Source organism: Anolis carolinensis, chromosome 3, assembly GCF_035594765.1.
Source record: "Anolis carolinensis isolate JA03-04 chromosome 3, rAnoCar3.1.pri, whole genome shotgun sequence".
In the NCBI taxonomy this organism is placed as follows: Eukaryota; Metazoa; Chordata; class Lepidosauria; order Squamata; family Dactyloidae; genus Anolis; species Anolis carolinensis.
In genome coordinates this window covers 222,815,159-222,839,470 of record NC_085843.1, presented here as the reverse complement: position 1 = coordinate 222,839,470, position 24,312 = coordinate 222,815,159, and the positions used below count along the sequence as shown (strand labels likewise).

At 40.4% G+C, this 24,312-nt stretch overlaps 1 protein-coding gene across 3 annotated transcripts in view; it reads left to right on the top strand.

The window, feature by feature from the left end:
• The window catches only part of cdh23 (cadherin related 23), a 669,485-nt gene that overhangs the window by 64,531 nt on the left and 580,642 nt on the right, over positions 1-24,312 (top strand). Inside the window, exon 1 of one of the 3 annotated variants that reach the window (XM_062976258.1) lies at positions 3,206-3,503. The exons of the other annotated variants lie outside the window; for them this stretch is intronic. The gene's annotated coding sequence lies outside the window, so the exon portion shown is untranslated. Of the gene's footprint in view, positions 1-3,205; positions 3,504-24,312 lie in introns of those variants that run through there. 3 annotated transcript variants of the gene reach the window in all.

Sequence of the window (24,312 nt, the reverse complement as noted above, 5' to 3'; positions counted from 1 at the left end):
TAGGAGCTCCAGGTTGTCCTGAAGCATCTTCCCCTTTTGCTTTGGCTCAGCACTAAGATTATTATATTATGCAAATCTAATGTGCACCCTAATTTTGGCAAGGTGATTTAGCCAAAAAAGTGAGGATTAGATTTGAGTAAATATGGTAGTTTGTGGCAGTCACAAAAACAAAGTTTCTGGAGTATAACAACTACCTTCAAAGTAAGTACAGCACAACCAAGACTTCAATCTTAATTTAATCTTCAATCTTGTCCTTTATCTTTGTGGTATCTGTAGATTTCTCCTGTAGCACATTTTAAATGTCAGCTCTCTTCACTGTCCAGCTTTCACATCCACACAAACACGTCAAAAATAAAGTGGCATGAATGATTCCGGCATTGCTATCTAATGATATGTCTTTATACTTCACATGGAAATATAGTCAACTTATCACTCAGTTCCATGCTACGGAAAACTCTGTTTGCCGAATTTCTGATAGTTTGTCTGTAAAGGGCACAGGAGTTGATCTGTTGGAAGAAAATATGGAATATGTGTGTGTGTGTTTCAGTGCCTCCAAGTCGCTGGCTGACTATAGGGACCCCACGGGATTTGTAGGGTTTTCTCAGGCAAAAAATCCTCTAGAGGTGGTTTTGCCAGTACTTTTATTTGAAATATAGCCTACAGTATTGTGAGCACATCTCACTAAAAGAACACTCTGACAATCCCACCATTTTTAGTGTCTTGGTTTTTCTATCCTATCCTATCCTATCCAATTTGTTGTCAGTCCCACCAATCTACCATAAATGCCATCCTTAATGCTCTGCACCAAGCCGGTGTAATATCCAGCATATGTGGACATCATAAAAAGCATCAATACAGGGTGCACAGTGGATATATAACTATTGTCAGAAGTGTGTCACATCAGAATAAACACAGGAGTGTGTCAAGGAGACACAATATTGTCAAAACTGTGGTAACTTTGGAGAGCCTCTTCCATCCTGGTTTTAGTGACATAAAAGGCACTGGTGATTTGAGCATTGTCCTATGACTCTGGAAATCTGGGTTTGAATCCTTCCTCAGCCACCAAACCCAAGAGGTGACCTTGGATAAGTCACAATTGGCAGAAGTTTCTTTCTGTTTTCTTCTGCTTTCTTCTTATTACCTTTATCCTGATGATGGGTTCCATCAAGACGTTTTCCACTTTGAATTAGAAAGAAGTTTTCAGCCAAGCACAAGTTGTTCAGATGGTACTCTGTTTTCTGTTGTCCATTAAAGACTTCTATTGCATTTTTCCATTGCACAAATGGTTTAGCAACCAATTCACCAAGCTTTTGATGATCACCTTTACACCTAACCTTTCCAAACACCACAGCATACTTATAGAGTGCACCTTTTATATGAAATGAGTAGGCCAACCAGGGAAACCTGCTAAACCATTTGGGCTGATATCCTAGGTGCCTATTCTTATCCATACAAAATACATATCCTGGCAATGGTGTCCATGGATTTTGCACTAATTGAGCTTTCACTTAGTCAACAGAAACAGTCTTGTTCATATGAAGTCCAGGGTCTAACAATGGCACAGCTTCTTCTCTTTGCTTCTGTTCTGTGGTTTTAGGATATTACCCACAAAGCCCTGTACGGTTTGGGTCCATCCTATCTGGTTTCTCTGGCAAGGCTTGGATAAGATCAGTGGTTCTCAACCTGTGAGTCCCCAGGTGTTTTGGCCTACAACTCCCAGAAATCCCAACTAGTTGAGTTTATCACTGTTAGGATTTCTGGGAGTTGAAGGCCAAAACATCTGTGGATCCACAGGTTGAGAACCACTGGATTCGATGGACCAGTGGGAGACTCCTCAGTTTCCACCTACAATCCAGGTCAAATCCCTTCTCCGCCCCATGCCTTAGGCTTTGCCTTCTGGCTGTGGGTAGACCAACTATGGGCCCCTCCACACAGCCATATAACCCATATATTCCAGTTCAAAGCAGATAACGTGTGATTTTATTCAGCTGTGTGGAAGGGGCCCTGATTATTTGGATTATATTGTTGTTTATTTGTTCAGTCGCTTCCGACTGTTCATGACCTCATGGACCAGCCCACACCAGAGCTCCCTGTCGGCTATCGCCATCCCCGGCTCCTTCAAGGTCAAACCAGTCACTTCAAGGATACAATCCATATATCTTGTCCTTGGTCGACCCCTCTACCTTTTTCCTTCCATTTTCTGCAGCATCAGTATCTTCTCCAAGCTTTCCTGTCTTCTCATTATGTGGCCAAAGTTTGTCTCTAATAAATATCTTTCTCTCCAGTGAGCAGTCGGGCATTATTTCCTGGAGTATGGACTGGATGGATCTTCTTGCAGTCCAAAGCGCTCTCAGAATTGTCCTACAACACCACAATTCAAATGCATCTATCTTCCTTAGGTCAGCCTTCCTTATGGTCCAGCTCTGACATCCATAGGTTACTATGGGGAATACCGTTGCTGCTATTGTAATATAAATTGATAGAAAGGTGAATAATCAAAATTTGGTTTTGCAGTTGTTGAGGGAAACTATAGACTTCTCATAGACTTGGCATGAGGACTTAGGCCCCTTCCACACAGCTGTAAAAAATCGCATATTATCTGCTTTGGACTGGGATAAATGGCAGTGTGGACTCAAGATAACCCAGTTCAAAGCAGATAGTGTGAGTTATTCTGCCTTGATATTCTGAGTTATATGGCTGTGTGGAAGGGCCCTTGGTTAACCAGTTAAATTCAGAAGTAAACCAGGGTTTTTTTTAATCTGAAAAAATTCGGGGGTGGTTTGAACCCCTAAACCGCTCCCTTGGCTAGAGGCTTGGAGAAGGCGAAAAGGAAAAGGGGGAAAAGAGGTGGGTGACACCCGCATAGGGCTGCCCTCAAAGGAGCGCTGTTCTGCCCCTCTCCCCCCCCTCTCTCTCTCTCTGGAGGGAGGAAATTGGCGGCGTCTCCAAAGCAGCGGCTCTGGTGACTAAGAGGGGTGTGTGTGTGTGTGCGCGCGCGTGGGGCTAGGGCGCTGAAAGATTCGTGACTTTGGCATCAGTCAGCTCTACCTCCACCTCCCGCGCGCACCAAGGGAGCACGCGACCGGCACGCGCCAGAGCAAGAGAGTAGGCGTGTGTGAGCGCGCGCACCCACGAGCCCACTTTTGCCTCCGCCACGCCCCCTTTTCTTCCTCTTCCTCTCCCCCACCCCCACCCCCACCCCCGCGCGCGTTTGTCTCCTCAGGAGGGGAGGCGCCCAAAGTTGCTGCTCAGGAGAAAGAGAGCCGAGCAGCAAAGCGGCAGAGGAAGAGGAGGAGGAGGTGGCGCTGCTCCTCTTGCGGACGAGAACTTGAACGAGGAAGGCGGCTGGACTTATTGAGAGGAGCCATGGCCCCTTGGTGGGAGGCTGGGAGGAGGGCCAGGAGCTTCGCCTGAGGAAAACGCCGGGGATTCCTTCCCAGAGGCAAAGCCGCCGCTCAGTCACCACCCCGCTTGGGCACCTTTCCCGCCCCACAGCCAGCCAGGTAAGGCGCTGAAGCATTCCTTGTTTCTCTTCCTTTTGGGAGAACTTTCGCCGCCTCTTGGGGACGGTTCCGCGCGCCTCTCATCATTCTCATCCTTATTAGAATCTAGACTGTGGAATGAATGCAGTTTGACCCCACTTTAACTGCCATGCCTCAATGCTATGGAATGCGAAGAGTGAGGGGAGAGCTATAGAATAAGGAGAGTTGTAGATAAGGGTCCCTCTTCTAGACTGCCATATACTACAGATTATCAAAGCAAAAACAAACAAACACATGCTTTGAACTGAGTCTACAGTGCTATATAGTCCTGTTCAAAGCGGATTATATGAGTCTACAGTGCTATAGTCCTGTTCAAAGCAGGGGCACTTCCTCATAGCCCTATATCCCAGAATATCAAGGCAGAAAATCCCCCCAATATCTGCTTTGAATTGTTTTATCTGAGTCCACACTGCCATATATTCCAGTTCAAAGCAGATAATGATAGCCATGTATGGGAGGGAAAGTCATAGGGAGGAGGGAGCAAGCTTGTTTTCTGCTGCCCTGGAGACTAGGAGGTAGAACAATGGCGTGAAACTACAGGAAAGAAATTCCACCTGAACATCAGGAAGAACTTCCTCACTATGAGAGCTGCTCGGATGTGAAACTCTTTCCCCCGGACTGTGACGGAGGCTCCTTCTTTGGAGGCTTTTAAGCCGAGGCTGGATGGCCATCTGTCGGGGGTGCTTTGAATGAGATTTCCTGCTTCTTGGCAGGGGGTTGGACTGGATGGCCCATGAGTTCTCTTCCAACTCTATGATTCTAATGTGGGATTTTATTCAGCTGTGTGGAAGGAGCTCAGATGATCTCTCTCTCTCTCTCTCTCTATATATATATATATATATATATATATATATACATAATACACAATAACATGTTATTATTTTTTTACCTCATTTAACACATTCTGTCGATTACATGTTATCTTTTATGGTTTTATACATTCATTACTAATACCTATAGGAGCCTCGGTGGTGCAGTGGGTTAAACCCTTGTGCCGGCTGAATTGCTGACCTGAAGGCTGAAGGTTTGAATTCACGAGATGGGGTGAGCTCCCATCTGCCAGCTCTAGCTTGCGGGAACATGAGAGAATCCTCCCAGCAGGATGGCAACACATCCAGGCGTCCCCTGAGCAATGTTTCTGTAGACTGCCAATTCTCTCACGCCAGAATCAACTTGCAATATGTTCTCAAGTCGCTTCTGACATGATTTAAAAAAACATACCTATCAACTTCGTCCCTGTCTGCCCCACATTGAGGAAAAGGGAGGGGGAAATGGTTATGGTAGAGTAGGAAGGTCTTTGCCTTCCCTTCCAAAGAGTGCCCTGCACCTCAGCAAACTACAGTGCTTATCATTCCATAGCATTGAAACATGGCAGTTAAAGTGATGTCAAACTGCATTGGTATCTGCTGTGTAGATGCTTTCCAGGGTCAAACACCTTGCTCAGAGACCTTCCATACAGCCACAAGAAAGACCATTTCAGATCCTATCTCCCAAGACCCCTTCTACACTGTCATATAATGTAGTTCAAAGGAGATAATCTGGATTTTATATGGCAGTCATAGAAGGGACCTCAGGGCAGATAATCCACAATATCTTCTTTGAACTGGATTATCTGAGTTCATCTACTATATTCTCCAGTTCAGTGTGGATTTTATACAGCTGTGTGAAAGGGGCCTCTGATGCCATAAATATTGTACTCTCAGAGACGAAGCCATCCTTGATCCAAAGATGCTTTACCTCTCAGCAAAATCTCCTGGTGTGTCAGCCTTAGGTTTGCAATCCTATCTACACTTACCTGGGATTAACCCCCAGTGAAGATAGTGTGGTTTATTTCTGAATAAACACATGTAGTATTAGTTTGTATGTCTCTGTTGGTGTCTCACATCCCTCTGAGTTCATTGGGACTCACTTTCGAGGAAGCATGCATGACATCCACATGCATTTCAGTAAATGCATTTTGATCTATACATTGAGCTGCCACTCCTTGTTACCAGGTACTAAGTGCCATCTATTTTAGCCCATCTTCGGGCTGCAATTTGAAAACAAAATTCTAAGTACAGGAGCCCTGTTGAACACAATAGCCGTGAGAAAACATTTAGGAAAAGGTAGCTCTGCAGCTAGACATCCCATTTAAAAATAGCAACACAACCTCTGAAGATGCCAGCTGTAAATGCAGGTGAAACAACAGGAGAGAATGCTACTGGAACATGGCCATACAGACTGAAAAACTCACAGCAACCCAGTGATTTTGGCCATGAAAGCCTTTAACATTAAACATATACTTTCTTGTAGAACAGAAAGGTCTAGTAAAGAATTGCAAAGGCTAAATCTACATTGCCTTATATCCCAGGATCTGATCCCAGATTATCTGCTTTGAACTGAGTTATATGAGCCTACGCTGCCAGATAATCTGGGATCAGATCCTGGAATATAGATTCAGTCGAAAAGTCATGATGGGGCAGACAGTTCTGTTTCATTCAAACTATAAAATAATACTATATGACGAGCAAACGTTATAGTACTATCAGCAAACTTTAAAAAGAAGTTCTGCTGCCCAACAGGAATGCAAGCTTGCTTTGTTAGGATTCCTGTGCATACTTAACAAAAATAACAGAAAGCCCGGCTCAACTCCCCGGGTCTTCTAGTAAACGTGAATGAGATCGAGTTGCAGGGGGCGAGTCTCTCTCTCTTTCCTCAAGCCGTGACCAGCTGTTCTGAAATCATACCCAGCCCTGTCTGTGGCAGCGAAACCGAAGTGTCCTGTGACACCGTAATAAATGTTTTAAAGGCTTTTAAGGTGCGACGGAACTCTTTGTTGCCGGTTCTGACACACAGCGGGGTTTCCTGGACAGGACAGCCTTCCCATTTGGATAGAGAGAGAAACAGAGGGACTGGGTGTGACTTGAATTTGGAGAGCGGATAGGATCATCCCATTCTCTCCCTTCCACCGAGTTCTTGTCTATTTTCAAACTCTCTGTAATGGGCTTTATAAATGGAAAAAAGTATATCAGCTTCATAGTGAAGAAAGCCCCAGTTGTTAAAGGTGCAGAAGCCTTTTAAAAACGTCAACGGAAGTCTGGCAGCTTGAAGTTGAAATCTCTAAACGGAGATTTTAAGCCGGCGCTTGGCGGTTTTGGGGAATGAAGTGCTTCCCTACTTTTTGGCGTTGTCCAGCAGCTGAATCTCTGCAAGTCTTAAAGGGACAGCGACCCCGACCCCGACCTCTCTTTTATTTTTCCAGCGGGACCTTAAAATATAGAAGGGGAAGGGGGTGAGTAGCAGGGCTGTAGCCAAGGAGGTGAGGGTTGGGGGTTCAACCCCTCCCCCCGAAATTTTTCAGGCTTAAAAAAAACCCTGGTTCACTCACAAATTTTAACTAGTTAACCAAATCCCCATGAGTGTCCACTGAAATCTGTCTTGAGTGTCCACTGAAGTTGAACGATGGAGCCTGATTTCTAAATTATTTTGCATGATGGAACTACTCTTCATGGTTCGCTAAAAAAAAAAATCACCCCCCCCCCCAATATTTTTTTTTCTGGCTATGGCCCTTGTGAGTAGTGTTCAGTTAGTGGTGCCACCCTTACAGATATTTTCCCTGGGAAATTTCTTTTGGCAGAACTGACAGGTTCTCCCCATTTAACATAAAGAGCCTGCTAGTATGTTCTACTGCGAAAAGAGAGCAGTTTTGCTGACTGAATCAGTAGGCGTTCCGAAGAGCTCCATCTTTTATATGGAGACTGGTCCTTCAGACTGGATCGGATAGTGCTCCTCCTGTTTTAGGGCCATTAAGCACATCTCCCTGACATTTCAATGTTTGTATGGGCAGGCTGCCCAGGAACAGGGAGGGAGGCTGGCTTGGGCTCTACCTTCAAAGAGGGGGACACTTCCTTCCTTCTCTCTCTCTGGTTGGATTTACACTACCATATAATTCAGTTTGGAACTGCACTGTATTGTCAGTGTACCCATATAATGCAGTTTTACTGCACTGTACTGCATTATATGAGCTTGGACTGGCGATTTAATGCAGGCATAGGCAAACTTAGGTCCTCCGGGTGTTTTGGACTTCAACTCCCACAATTCCTAACAGCCTGTAGGCTGTTAGGAATTGTGGGAGTTGAAGTCCAAAACACCTGGAGGGCCCAAGTTTTCCCATACCTGATCTAATGCAATTCCAATCTGTTTTATAGGGAGGTGTAGGTCCATCCTCTCTTTGCTTTCAATTTGCCTGTCCTTTTATGGTGATTCCATGCATTTCATAATGTGAAATGATGTGTTATGTTATGTTTATTTAAGTTTAATTTTCAGTTATTTTTGCAATTCGTTTTAGAATTTTATACTGAGATTGTTTTACTCGTTGTTTTGATTTGTCATTTGTTTATTTTCAACATTGAATGTTTGCCACTTCATTGCTTTTGCTGGAAACTGCCCTGAGTCCCCTTGGGGAGATAGGGCGGGTTATAAATAAAGTATTATAAGGGCTTTCTCAGGCAAGAAATACTCAGGTAGTTTTGACACTTTCTTCCTCTGAAAGATAGTGTGCAGCACCTGATAGCATCTTTGGTGGCTTCATAACATTGGCCTGTACTTAATTTGAACACTTGGCGGGGCTTTCTTGACATAGTTTAAGTTCAAAAGCAGCAGAGTTGTGTTAACATGATTTTTTTTGAAGATTAACAAACTGAATTGCCCAAAGGTTTCTTGGCTGGGGTGAGAGGGAACTCTGCTTCATGATGCAGGGAAAATAATTTGGTTCTTAACATCAATAAGACCAAGGAGCTTATAGTGCACTACAGAAGGAATAAATAAGAAATTTAGATGGTATAGGATAATAAAAACAAGGACAAATAGGCTGAGGGATTGCTTTTATCCTAAAGGTATGACTATATTGAATTCCATTAGGGGTTGTGCATTAGTGATTAGCATATGGAAGGATGAGTGTTTTGTTTTGTAATTCTACATATATAATGTGATTGGGGGTGGCATTTAATTTCATTGTACAATCTACAATGACAATAACGTTATTTTATTCTATTCTTGCCTCTAAGAAAGAAGACAAAATATGTTCTGCCCTTAAGCCCTCATTACAAAGGCCCCTAATCCCACCCCCCAATCCTGTGTGCCACTTTAGAGTTGCTCCGTACACCACCTGTCCTCAGCAAGCATCACTTTGCAAGAATGATGCTCAAATAGCATGCTTCCAAATGCACAGAGTTGCCTGTTAAAGTTATGAAGTGAGATTGTGGAGGTGCCCGCAGGAGTGGGTTGGGATAGCTGCTTGAGCATTACTTTGTGTTGGCTTTAGGAATTCACAAATAACTTTGTCGTGAGTAAACTTCTCCTTTCTCTGTAGAAAGATGGAATCCCCGGAGATTACCCTGTTGCTTCAGTGGGCTGCTGTTCCAGGGATTGTTGCCAGTAAAAGAGACAAATGAATGGAGGAAATTTGATAAGGAAGGGGCAAAGTATTGTTCATCTCTGGGCTTGAGAGCTTGGTTCCACGTTTTAGAGAAAAATGGAAGAGAGTTAATAGTAGATACTTTTGCATGAGTGATCCCGTATACAGCCAGCCTCTTCACATTCGCAGGGGTTAGCAGCACAGTCTTTGTGAAAGTGAAAAAACAGGCATTAAAATTGCTGGGTTTGTTTTGTTTTGTTTTTTACCTCTGAGAATACCTCTCTAGTAACTTCTAGGTCTTCCAGCATGCCTCCATAGTCAATTTCTGCTGGAAGATAGCTATTTAATTACACCAAAGGACCTAAAGATTCATAGAGAGGGCATTTTAATCAAATCTGTGAATAATCAAATTTGCAAAAGACAAACCTGCAAATGTGGAGAGCCAATTGTATATTTCTGCAGAAGTTGAGTCTTATTTAGTGGAATTTAACATTTGAATAAGTATTTTTGGATTGAAGTCTAATTTCAAAGTAGCAGTTTGGATAATTTGTAATGGGTATAAGAATTCCTTTTTTGCAGTAGTCCTGTAAGTCCAGGAATGTAACAAAAGCAAAGCTTGCACACTTGGAAATAAATGTTTGCACAGTGTTTCAAAGCAGCATCACCAAACTTTGGTCCTATGTTTTGTCATAACATACCAAGCTGTGCATTGTCCCATTGATTTCCCCTCTTTCCTGTCTTTCTTTCCACTCCTTTGGAGTGGAAGTATTGGAAGTACTTCTTTAAAGGTAGTTCTTGTGCATATTTGTTTTCTGGAGACCACATGATTTTCATAGGATTTTCTTAGTCAAGGAATATTCAAAGGTGGCTTTTACAGTTTCTTCCTCTGAAATGTAGTCTAAGCATCTGGTATTCCCTGGAGGTGTCCCATCCAAATCCTAACCAGGACTGACCTGACCTGACTGAACTTTAGAGATCAGATAGGATCTGGTGCCTTTAGGGTACTCAGGCATAGAATTCATACCCCCTCCCCCCAAAATTTGGCTTCTTTATAATATTGATGACATCTGAGTCTTGCTGCTTCCCTTAAGGACTTTCCTAAGACCCGTTGCTTCTTGAGACAAAGGTTGGGTTGGCATCCTGCTCTGTGTCATGCACAAGAACTGACTGCATTGGCTTTTGAATCTTAATTCAACACTAGCAACCTGATAATTATATTGTGCCATGCATAAAGACAGCAGGCTAGTTTGGGGATGAAGAATAAAGAGCTGGGGATGATTAGCCTGCAGAAGAAAAGGCAGAGAGAAGACATACTGCCATGTTTAAGGCTGACATAAGGAAGAGGGATTAGGCATGTTTTCTGCTGCCCTATAGACTAGGACTCCGAGCAATAGGTTCAAATTGCAAGAAAGGAGATTCCAGCTGAACATTACGAAGAATTTCCTGAGTACGAGAGCTGTTCAAGAGTGAATCTCTCTGTCCTGTAGTGTGGTGGAGGTTCCTTCCTTGGAGGTTTTCAAATAGAGGCTCGATGGCTATCTGTCTGGGTGCTTTGATTGTGCTTTTCTTGCATGGCAGAAGGTTGGACTAGGTAGCCCATGTTTCAGCAGGTACATTTGGGGGCAGCCTCTGACCTTTTTTCGAGTATTTGTCACCTGGTGTAGTTATCTTACCCTGCCAGTTGTAAGGGCTGGAGCCCCCAGATGGCGTAGTGGACTAAGTGACTTGAAGGTTGGGTTGCTGACCTGAAAGCTGCCAGGTTCGAATCCCACCTGGGGAGAGTGTGGATGAGCTCCCTCTATCAGCTCCAGCTCCATGCGGGGACATGAGAGAAGCCTGGTAAAAACATCAAAACATCCGGGCATCCCCTGGGCAACGTCCTTGCAGACGGCCAATTCTCTCACTCCAGAAGCAACTCCGGTTGCTCCTGACACGAAAAAAAAAAAGTTGTAAGGGCTGATTTTAAATCGGCCTACCAGATGTGTAGAGAGAAAAAAGTGTGTGAGTGGCAAAGGAAATTGTGTCTTGAAAAGGTGATGGGATCTTGAGGCACTCTATTGGCATCTTGGCAAGTTGGGAAGAAAAAAGATTATAAATATTCACATTTTCACACTGTGAGGGCTGAAGGAACGGGCAGGAAAAGTATAAGATTTATCCAACACAGCAGTTTTAGCAAAACATTTTCATACTTCAAACATTTTATATAAAAGAAATCCACATTTTGCCAACCTGTAGAAGCAATTTACTTTTGACCACAGCCATAATTATAGATAATAGTATTTGTTTGTGTACATGGGATGCAGGTAACCTCTGCTCCTTAGAATACTTTGGACTACCTCTATACACAATCTGTATGCAATATTTAGCAAGAGGGATTTGTCCCTCTCATAGCAGCCTGCTGGGTGAAGTTGTTTATCTCTGTAAATGCAACAGGAAGAATAGGGGATATCAGAAAGCAAATTTAGGGGGGTTGCAGAAAAAGAAAGAAAAGGTGACCATGCTGGCTTCTGCCCTGCCTGTCACCAGCATGGAGAAGAAAGCGGATGGCTTCTGAGGGCGTACAGTACTTGCAAGATTGTGGCAAATTTCCCATTACAATGTAACTTGCAGCCTGGAACTTACTTAAAAGCTGCATCCTTTCCCTCCTTTTGGTACCCTCTTTCCCTGAAAATAAGACATCCCCAGAAAATAAGACCTAGTAGAAGTTTTGCTGAATTGCTAAATATAAGGCCTCCCCCGAAAGTAAGACCTAGTAAAGTTTTTGTTTGGAAGCATGCAGGATCGGTAAATGTACATACCATAGATTGTTGTACACGGAAATAAAGGTAGTAACAAGAAATAATAATAATATTATAATAACTTTATTCTTGTATCCCACCTCCATCTCCCAGAAGGGACTCAGGGCAGCTTACACAGGAACAAGCCCAACAACAACATAAATTTACATACAAACAGAAATTTAAAACAGTAATTTAAAAACAGTATAGCAATAAAATACGATATAGAAATTCTTGAAAAGATTCACAGTTTGGTTATGCTGGTTTGTGATGACAACTACTGTACAGTAGATAATAAATTTTCATTTTTTAAAAAATTCAGCCATAAATGTGAATATTCTTTTTTGTGGAAAAATAAAACATCCCCTGAAAATAAGACCTAGTGCATCTTTGGGAGCAAAAATTAATATAAGACACTGTCTTATTTTCGGGGAAACAGGGTAATAGATGAAGTCAAAACAACTCTTTCTGTCTTTTTTAAAAATTAACACAACCTTACTTATAATCATAGTAATACATTAAAAATAAAGAAAAACAAAAAGAAAGGATAAAAGGGGGTGGGGGAAGAAAAATAAATAAAAATGTGACTAATGCCCAGCAGGGCTTTGATTCTCCCCAATCCTGACTGTAATGAAAAGTAATATGCACACGCACACACCCCACCCCATTATCCTTCCAAAATTACTAATAATCACACCTGCAGGCTATTATATCATTAGATTTCTTATTGCTCAAAAATGTTTTCCAATCTTTCAAAAAGTTTTCAATTGGATAATTCAAAACTCACATTTATTTGACCATTTGGGCTAACTCTGCAATCATAACTCTACATTAATCCATCGTCAGTTCTCCTTCAGTTTCAAATGTTGAGCAAACAGTATTTTACTACTGTTGTTATATGTTGAAGAAGCAATTCATGTTCACTCTTCACTTCTTTATCCATAATGCCCAACAAAAAGCATTGTAACATCACAAAATCTACTTTTAATTTTTTGATTAATGTATAAATCTTAGACCAGTAACCTTTTCCCTTTGCAAGTTCACCACATATGAAAAAGGAGCCTTGTTTATCTTAATAACTTTAACACTGGTTTGGATCATTCTGGGACATTTTAAACAGCTTATTTGTGATGATATGCCATCTATAGATCACCTTATAAAATTTTCTATTGAATTACTGCACAAAATAAATTTTATATCTTTGGACCACAGTTTTCCCCATACATCTACATGGACATTATGCCCAAAATGTTGGGGCCATCTTATCATGTGTTTCTATCTTGATTATTCTTCTTGCCTCAGCATCTGGAGACAGACTTCATTTAATTAGGGGTGGGTGGGGTTTAAACTTAGAGATATGGGAGAAAGTGTTGGTAGGTGTATTTATTTCTCTTTACAAGATCACAGTCGATTTACATTTGAGGGATAAGGGGTAGTGGCCAGGGCTTAGAATCCATAGCATAAAATCTGTTGTTTTTACTCACTATAGCTAGCTATGTAATGTAATGTCAAGAATATCACAATGTTCTCCATCCCTAACATTTCTGACATCTCCTTGTAGCCTTAGTCAATGAGCCAGAGAGAGATTACGGCAAAGGAGAAAATATCAAGAATATTTTTCCACTTTTATGTACTTAGTTCTACTGAGACATGTTCATATCAGGTTCAGATTGTATGATGCTTGATGGAGAAGGATTCCTATGTAGCCCAGCTGGTGGAGAAAGAGAGCTTTGTGCATTTACTAACATGAAATTTCATCTTCCTAATTCCTAATTCAATTCAGAGCAGTATATATAGACCAAAACTGACACAGCTTTGCAAGTTTCCCTCCGTAAGCTTTGAGCCATTTCATTTCATATGGCATACCTGGCTTACCCTCCTGTACATGTTCTTGTTTACTGATATCTACTTTAAAATGTTACTGGAATAATGCATGGTCTGAAATGAAATGCTCATATGGCCTAACATCATTATATTATTTAACATTATCTAACATTGCCAAATATCTGGATTCTAAGATTACAGACTATAGATTAATACTGTGAAAATAAAATGGAAATATTACACTATTAAACAGAACAAAAGGGGCATGTCAAAGATTATGACATGCTCAAAGCAGATCAAGCTCTAAGAGAATGGGGACAAGATTGAAGACACAAACTAAACAATACTAGATCAACTGAAGATTCTAACAGAGGAAATGATAAAAATGAATAAAAAAATAGGAAGGCTGGGAGAAAGGATTGAAATAGGCCAAACAGAAGTGAGAGAGGAACTAAAAAAAATCTCTTAATCCATTTCAAAATTAAAAGACAGACAAGAGTATAAGGAAATTTTTAAAACAAAAATGGTAAAACAAAAAGAGTTCCTAGAAAAATTACGAAATACAAACACTCAACTCCAGAAATTTGAAAGAATACAAAAAGACTTTTCCTTTTGGGACAGGGCATCCCAGAGGAGATGACTAAAACTGAGCAACTAATAACAGAATTAATGGCAGATACACTAGGGAAAATGGATGAAGAAGCGGAAAAGGAAATTTTTTAGGTGTTTAGGGTAAAATTGACATATGCATCAAAATACAAGCTGCCAAGGGACATAATTGTTACATTTACAAGAAAAAAGATTAGAGATGAAATACATAAAAATCACATACATGTTACTATCACAAAGGATTACCACCTCACCCGCTTCATAGTAAATCTGCTATAAAACAGGAGCTTTTTTGTTGAGTTCCAGGGCCAGAGAAGCAGATGGCGAAAACAGAAAAATGGCTTGCCTCAGAGGAGCGTGCTTGCTTCATCAATGGTTAACATTTACACAAATGATCAGCTACTGCCAGAAGGGACATAGAGTTTAATCTATGCTGACGATCATGCCATCACCGCTCAAACACAAGCTCTCTAAAGCTTTAGGTGCTCTTACTGCCTATTACAGGGAAAGCCAGCTGATTCCTAACCCATCTAAAATGTGGACATGTGTTTTTCATCTTAAGAAGAGACAAGCATCTCGAGCTCTGAGGATTACCTGGGAAGGAATCTTACTGGAGCATTGCAGCACACCAAAGTACCTAGGAGTCACTCTGGACTGTGCTCTGACTTACAAGAAGCACTGCTTTTATCAAGCAAAAAGTGGGTGCTAGAAATAGTATCATATGAAAGCTGACAAGCACAACCTGGGGATCACAACCAGACACAGTGAAGACATCTGCCCTTGCGCTTTGCTACTCTGTTGCTGAATACGTATGCCCAGTATGGAATATATCTTATCACTTTAAAACAGTGGATGTGGCTTTAATGAGACATACCACATTATCACAGGATGTCTATGCCCAACACCGTTGGAGAAATACTGTTTAGCCAGTATTGCACCATCTGATACCTGTCAGGAAGTAGCAGCCAGCAATGAAAGGACCAAGCCATTGACTTCTCTGGCTCATCCTCTGTTCAGATATCAACCAGAATTCCAATGCCATAAATCAAGAAATCGTTTTCTAAGATTTACAGAGATACTCACATGAACACCTCAGCAAGTGGGAGTCTAAAAGTGGTAGGCTAAAACCCAGATCCTCAACCCATGGCTGATTGACTCCCTACTGGGCACACAGAAGACTGAGCAACTTGGAAGGTGCTGAACAGACTGTGCTCTGGTACCACAAGATGCAGAACCAATCTTCAGAAATGGGGCTATAAAGTGGAGTCTATGACATGTGAGGATGGAGAAGAGCAAACCACAGACCACTTACTACAATGCAGTCTGAGCCCTGCCATATGCACAGTGGAGGACCTTCTTACAGTGACAACAGAGCCACTTGAAATGGCCAGCTTCTGGTCAAAGGAAATTTAGCATAATGCCAAGTTTTTAACTGTGGTTTTTAATACATTATAAGTGTATTCTCAATTTGCTTCTGAAATGATAAATAAATACATAATCGTTACAATACAACTGGAAGACCACAAGGTAACACTAATGAAAGACCTCCCATCAACAGTTGTACAAAAAGTAAAACAATATTATTTCCTAATAGAGAATTTTAAACAAAATCAACCTAAGATAAAAATAATGGCTATCCTCTTAAAGGGTTATGGTCACATATAAAGGACTGAAGCATTTGATTACATCATAAATTAAAACCCAGGATTTTTATGAGAACAGTAATCCAAAATCTAGAACCAAATACAGTAGATCCTCTGCTTAAGCACATTCCAACATAAGAGCATTTGAGTTAAGAGCTGTCACTCAGCCTGGGTTTTGCTTTGACATAAGAGCAGCATTTTGAGTTAAAGAGCTAGTGCCAGAGGGAGCTCTAACATGAGAGTACAGGGCTTTAGGTCTTCAAGGGAGCAGGGTCCATGCCTCATGCTCTTTTCCGCTTTGGGAAATTGCTGTCTGCTTTGTTCTTACCTGCTTTGAGAAACTTTGTGTTAGTTGATTTTGTGTAGTTTTTAATTCATGGTATATTTGGCTTCATGAAAGAGAGAGGGAGAGAGAGCAAGGGGGGAGGCTGGAAATGAAAATGATGCTTCTGCCTTTTCACTTTAGGCTTTGTGCTACCTTGCCACAACTGTGTGCTTCTACCATTTTAAAGTTGATATTCCTTTTTTATTGTTCGATGTGAATGTGCAGGTTTTGTCTTGCTGTTACACTGGCCAACACACATTTTGTTGTCTCAAATGTGCTTCCTTGCCACAACTTTGTGTTTCTGCCATTTTAAAGTTGATCTTTCTTTGTTATGTTCTACATGCGTATGCATTTATACATTATTAGTTATCTATAAAACATTTTCCTATTTTAAAACATGAAACAAAAAAGGGGGGATCCAGGAGCCAGAATGGATTAATAGCATTTCAGTGGGGAAAATCACTTTGCGGTAAGAGCATTGTGAATGAAGAGGTCAGTTTTGGAATGATTTAAATTCTTAAGTTAAGGTATTACTGTACAGATAAATATCAGAGAGCTCTATCATAAAATAATAAAAAGTTCAATAAAGGTGAACTCTCCAATATAAGAAATTAAATAAGAAACCAACAGAAGAACCAGACCAAGAATAATAGAGATTCTTATTGACTTTCCCCGAAATAAACCAAATTTAGGCAAATGGCTGATCAGATATTTCATTTGTGAGTTATGGTGCCCCAAACTGTATGAATGTCTTGTAAGATATTTTTAGAATAGCAAAGTGAGAGAAGAAAAACTTAAGTCACTGAATTAAAGGCTTTTGGCACAGCAGATTGAAATCAGATTGAAATCTATGGTTGCAAATGTGGATATAGCCACAGGTTGAAATTGTTTTCTGAGCTGTTGCTAGTATTCTGTTACGCAGGACAGGCAAATGCAGGTGGGGAAATATTGGCATCCTGTCTTCTAAAAAGCTATCTCCTATGCTTTTAATCATTCTATAGTTGGGGGGGAATGGGACTCAGAAATACCAGCAATGACTTTCTGGGCCTTTAGTACCTTTCAGCTGTGCATGAGAGGCATACAGAAAAATGCCAGTACTGGCCATTGTAGGAGGCCATGCCATAATCAGCGGATTCTCTCTACTCCCCAATGTGCTTCTTCCGCTATGCTTTGTGTGTAAGAATGCTTGGAGAATATAAAAGGGCTGGAAAATGGGACATTCAAATTTGAAGTACTTATTCAGTCTGCATCTGTACCTTTGAATCAAACAGAGACCTAGGAACTGCAAATGAAGAAGTGAGAATAAGCTTCATACTGGCAGAGGAAGAGAGCTTGTTTACAGAATGTATTTAGTTGTAATAGCCACCAGACATCTCCACACCCTCCTGTCCCACTCACTTGAACATTTCAATAGATAGGCAAAAATAAAGGGGGACTCATGTTACTAACACAAGTCTGCACTCAGCTCTGCATTTTCAGGCTTAGTCCTAAGTGAATACCTTGTTAGTGACCTTATTTCTTAGAGCTGAACAGGTGCACAGCGTGCAGGCAAATTGGTTACAGCAAAAGTGGAAATGAATGAATCTGTTCATGAGGGTTCTAGTTCATGAATTATCCAATGCATTTCATAATTATTAATTGTTGAGCTATAATTTATTTGTTAATGGTCATATGACTCTTTGTTGATTTTGATGCAACTGACAAATGTGGCCATCCCCCATTTCATAGTTATAACTATTAAAAGTTGCTTGAATAACTTCAGCCTGAAGGAAGTCACTTGGGAGTGTGTTGTCAAGAAATTGTTTCTGATTGCCTGACGGAGAAGGCTATAATTTTGCTGTGTTTCCTGAAAGTGATGTTATTTCTAAGCTGTTAATAACAAAGGCATTCATCATTTTTCATATTCTATTTGTGTATCCTGGAATTGGAGTAGAGTCAGGATAGGGAAAGGACTGAAATGGCCCTGGGCAAAAAAATAAATAAATGTGGAATGTTTTGGCTGTATGGGACCATGGCTCGCAAATCTGTATGAATTGATATTTCCCCTTTTTCAATAACACCTTCTACGTACAACTTAGTTTTGTGTGGATTGTCACTTTGTCATTCCCGAGGTCTTGGGCAATATGGGGAAGGAAATTAATTTATGGACTTAATTAGCCTTTTAGGGCAAAACTATTTTACAGTCATTTTCCCTATATTTGTTTACATACATCAGCATGAGCGACACTACCCTTTTAAGAAGACATTTGTGTGTGTGTCAATTTCATAAAGCAAAAGTGCATGGGAAGATGTTCTTTTGAATTTGATGAAAGCTAGAAAGAGAAACACTCAGTGGTTGTCCCTTTGGACAAGCCCCCCAAAAAGTGAGAACCTTTCAACCATGTTACAAGTTTCAGCCTTCTCATTAGAGTTTGGAGCTTTTAAAAACAGTATGTATGTTGTTTACTTTAATCTTTCATTTTTATTCTATTTTAATGATGTCTACTCTTTGATTTCAGTACCCCACTTGAAATATGGAGATGTGTTAGTAAATTCAAATTAGCCCCTACCCCCACAAACACACATTCTGATTGGCTAAACAGAAGAAACCAGGAAACTGGCAATCTAGTCCCATACATTTGTAATTGGAAGTACATCTGTGCCTGCAATCATCTACATGCTGATCTGGGATAAATCTTTTTGAACTCAGTCAGTTTGCCTTCTGAATATGTATGTGGATGATACTAATTTTACTTCAGCTCCATAAACTTTGGTGCATCTACACTATAGAATGAATGAAGTTTGACACCATTTTAACTGCCGTGGTTCAATGTATGGAATTATGGAGTTGAAGTTTTGCAATTTCTTTAGCCTTCTCTGCCAAAAAGGAACTCAATACTATGGATTCATGGGATTTATAATTTGGTGAGGCACCAGCGTGCTGTGGTAGAGAAGAGTAAAAACCAACAGCAGCAACAACAACAACAAATTTATTCTTATACCCCACCACCATATCCCTGAGGGAACTTGGGGTGGCTTACAAATAGGACAAAATGTCAACAAGACATAAAAGCAAAAACAATCCATAAAACAAAACACATTAAAAGGAGTGTCATAAAATATAACAACCAAGATAAAACAGACTAAACATCTATACACATAATAAAAGTGAAAATGTGTATGTGTGTATGTGGCATGGGTGTCTGCTCACACAGACAGAGTCCCACCTTCACAATCAGGCTATAGTTCCCACTAAGCTGGAGAACCCTTGTCCCCCCCTTGAAGGACATTGCAGGTTATAGAGAGCGCCATGAACATGTCCAAGAGCCCTGCCAATGTCCTCCACAAACACCATTCTGAAGTGAAGGATTTCATTTGGGGACAATTTCCTCCTGGATTTTCTGTTTTCCCCACACTAAAGACACTTCCCCTTTCTCTTTCCATTGGTGTGGAATTTGCATTACCCTGCCCACTACCTCTTCCTTAACCATTTCCTATGGCACACAGCCAACAGAGGAATTGATCAGCAACGGAACATTCTGGAGGGCAGGCACGGGCAAACTTTCAAACTTGGGGGCTGCCAGAGTGGAATGGGTGTGCTAGGAGGGAGGGGGTTCTCCCCAAGCCCCCTCCCTACCCTTTCCTCCCCTTCCTGTTCTTTTTCAGAGACAGAAAGTGAAGGGAATACAGGAAACGCATCCCAAAAGGGTTGGCCTTCATCAGGATGAGATGGTGGATGGGAGAGAAAAATGTCTCCATGAGACCCAATATTGCCTACTTCTGATATAGAATCCTAGAATCCTAGAGCTGGAAGAGATCCTCAAGGGCCATCCAGTCCCAAAACCTAGAAAAACTACAACTCCCATGGTTCCATAGCATTGCTGCTACTGCTGCTCAATCGCATAGTTGTTTCCAACTCTTTGTGATCTCATGGACCAGTCCACACCAGAGCTCCCTGTCGGCCGTCGCTGCCTCCATTTCCTTCAAGGTCAAGCCAGTCACTAGCATTGAGTCCATAGCTTTGAGCCATGACAATTTAAGTGGTGTCAAACTGATTCATTCTACAATGTAGATACACTCTTCATTGAATTATTGATGGTAAGGAGCAAGAGGCTCTTCTCTAAAGAAATGCTTGATGTTGTTTTTGTGCATTTTGAACTTGGCAACCTGATATCAGTCCAGATGGCTTGTGGTTCTGGCCTTGATAAAGTCTGCTGCTAATGGCATCTTCACTTGTCAGCATGCTTGCTAACATCTCTCCACTCTTGCAGCTAGTACTTAAATAATAAAATTGCTGTTAACAGATGTGCTCTCCAGACTAAAATCCTAAAGACATTTGCTAAAAAGAAAATGAGCAAATATGCTCAAGATTTTTAAAAAGTAGACTTGTTCGTCGATGAGTAGAAAGAAGATTCACAGTTTGGTCATTAGCTGTATTAGATATAGAGATCTAATGAACCAAAAAACAAAGAAAGTGTTTTTTTTTTAAATTCCCTAGGACTCCTCATCAGAGTAAGTGTTGCAAAAAGAAAAAAAGATAAAAGAAAACAAAAACACAAAAGTCTAAAAATTAGGCATATGGTTGTGGGTTATAAGCTCTATGACAAATCTTGTACTCAAGTTAGAGATGGACTGAATCATTAACAGGTACATAGATTTAATGCTACATGTATGTTTGCATAGTGGGATTGCAAATGATTATTACCTAACAGTAATGCACATAAAAAGTACGTGGTCCACTCGCACCTTTTGTTGGGCAAAATAATGGGTTAAAAAAGTTTCAGGTTTAGAGATAGGTGAGAAATTCATTCATTTTACATTTTATTATGAAGTTTGCACCTCTCTGAACTCATATATTTATAGTTGGAAACTGATATTTATGAAGCTTGTGATGTGATTCCTAGAGAACCAAAAATTCTGAAATGCATCCATTTGAAAAAAATACATACAAAAATTCACAAATATATTTCATTCAAAAACAACACACTAAGACAATGTTTGAAAAAAATGCATACTTCTGATAAATGCATATTAAATTTGTGTGGTGGTGGTGGATGATGTTGCAGAGAACTCAATTGTGCCACTTAAATGGTAAATGACATAATGTTAGTTTTTGTCCCCTTGTATGAGAGGTTTAATCTGCAGTTCACTTTGGTTATTACGGAAAGGAAAAATGGTGTGTGGTCTGTGCTGTATTCTTGCAGAATTGGAGTTACATGGATAAGGATGGTAAGATGCATATGGCTCACATGTGTAATATTCAAATGTTATCCTGTTTGTTACAAAAGAGGTCCGTAAAAACATCTACAATTAATAACACATCAGATACATTGGGGGCAATCGACTTAGCTAAATATAGTTCCTCAGTGTATGTTTGCCTGGATGGGGCATTTCGTTAACATATCACAGTCTTAAGTGCGGACCATTACAATTGTCATTAAGAAGGAGGATGTACCATCTCCAATGCAAAGAAGATAATTCGGTAGAGATTGAGTATCCCGTATTTGAAAGACTTGTTTTACAGTTTCGGATTTTTTTTATTTTAAAAGGCCTGTACTTACATATATGTACATAATCACATATCTTGGAGAAAGGACCCACATCTAAACAGAAAATATATGTATGTTCAATGTACACATTATGTACATAGCCTGAAGGTAATTTTATACAATATTTTGAATAATTTTGTGAATGAAAAAAGTTTGTGTACATTGAATTACCAGAAAACAAAGGTACCACTCTCTCATGTGGACAGTTTTTGAATGTTTTATATTTCAGACTTATGAATAATGGAGGATCAACTTATCTTTCAAAAGTGGTCCTTGAAATAAAAGCTTGGTAACATGAATGGGAGGGGTGCTGTTTCATATATTTGCCATTTTTTGGATTCTTATGGCCTACCTCTGGACATTTCATGGACATCTGGGAGGCCCAGGAAACAGGCAAAGAGATGGTCCTCTGTCAGAACATACATGCAGATGACCAGTCAGAAGCTATTATGACCCAGAAGGGGGTTAGTGAGATTGGTTCTGTAAAAAGTCAGAGGATACTTGAGAGTACATTCACACTGTAGAATTAATTTAGTTCAAAACCGCTTTAACATGGCTCAATGCTATGGAATTTTAGGATTGTTGTTTGGTGAGCACCAGACAAAGGCAAGGACAAACAGACTCAGAGGCAGCATTTTATCCTAGAGCTATAACTCTATTGAACTCCAGGGCTTCACATTAATGTGGCATTGGGAGCTGCATGGTGGTGGTGGGAGTGTGGAGGGTGTGTTGTTTTGAAATGTTGTTTTTAATGTGTCCCGGGTTAAAGCATTTAATTCCATTGTACAATGACAATAAAGTTATTCTATTCAATCCTTTGGCAGAGAAGGCTGAAGACCTTGTAAAACTCGGAACTCCAACCATTCCATAGCATTGTAACTTGACAAATAAAGTGGTGTCAAACTGCATTAATTCTATAGTACAGATGAACTCTCAGCCTAAGGAAGGTGAAGAGAAAAATAGAATCTCTGCATTTCCTGTCTAAAACATTGCCTCATACTGATTTGCATGACTTGTGGCCCTTAGGATGCTGATAAGACTGTCAGTTTTATCCACATGCATCTCTGTGTTTTAGAGATTTTAAAATTTTATTATGTGTTATTTTATGCATGTTTGCAGTTGAAAATTTATGTTGTGATAGCCGTCATGTTTATGTATTGTTTATTTTATGTTTAGCACTGATAGTGTTCCTGTAAGCCGCCCTGAGTCCCTTTGGGAGATGGTGGTGGAGTATAAAGAAAGTTTATTATTATTATTTTTCTTCAGACTGACAAAATGGCAGAAATGACTAAAGTAGGCATGCTAGGATGGATAGCTATGAAAAATTATTGTGAATTACTAATCCTTGTTAACACATTTGAAATACTTTTTATATCTCCCCCAAATTTCTTGAGGCATACCCAGAACTATCACAGGATAATGTTCAAATATTTGACCGCAATAAGGTTACACCAACTCTTTGAACAGCTCCTTGAAAAAATCTCTGAATGCTTCAAATCTTCCAGTGCAAAATAGAAAAGGGAATTCCACTTTGCCAGCAGTGAAATCATCAATCCGCTATTACTATTGCATGAGGCTGTTTTTCTTCTTTTCTTGTTAAAACTACTTGGTATGTTGGCCCAGCAAAATAGCTAGCATCCTTTTTGGCTCAGGATCTCTGAGTATCAGAAATGTATTTTGTGAGATCCTCCTGGGGAGAAAAATGATGCAAAGATTAGCGCAAGGAGAAGATTAGACACTCCTCTTATCACTTTCCTTTTTATGTGAAAACACTCCAACACAACAGCTGTATTGGGATTTTTCAACATGATGTACCTGCTTCACGCAGGTTTATGATCGTAGGGAAGTGATATGAGGAAGAAGTTTTAAATATCTGCAGGATATAGGGTAAAATGTGCAGAGACGATGAGCACAGGTTTTTTTTTTAATGTGGCACACTCAAATCCAATTACACACACATTGGAGATGGTCAAGAGGGCTGTCTCTTGGTTGCATTTCACTCAGGATTCAGTTTATTCTGCTACATAATCCTCACAGGTTCAAGCGTGATAAGTCCCTTGTTAAGTCAGCCCTTCAGGCAGTGATCAAGGGCACACAGCTGCATATAATATGGGCAGCTGTTAGTTGAATCTCTCTGCTGTCATAAGGAGAGGCAAATGTTCCAAAAGCCCTATATGCCAGTTGACCAAATTGCTTACAACCGCACAGTACTGCTAAGTAGCGTGTGGGTTGACCTAGATAACAACAACCCAAGCTGAATAGGGTTATAGTGCATAGTAGTGAATGTGTAATGCAGTCCCAATGCTCCCTCAGGGGTCAAGTTTGTCAGATTTGTCTTCAGTGTAGTCTTTGAATGAGAGGAGCATAAGCAGAAGTTGAGAGATATGAGATGGTTACTAGATATGATCTTTAAGCTTAATTGGGAATTCCTACCTGGAAGCCTTTAAGATGTAGATATATATTTAGAGCAATTTATTAAATATCAAATCCTTTTAAGAAAAACTGTGTTGGGGGAAGGCTTTTCATGATTCTACCTCTATTGCACTTATCCATGAGCATCATTTCTGATTTCATTTGTGAATCAGGAAGAGTCCTGTTTTTGGGTATGTTCAATATTACAGAAGAGTGTATGAAGAACATTTGCTTTTCTTTTATATTTCATAATTGCA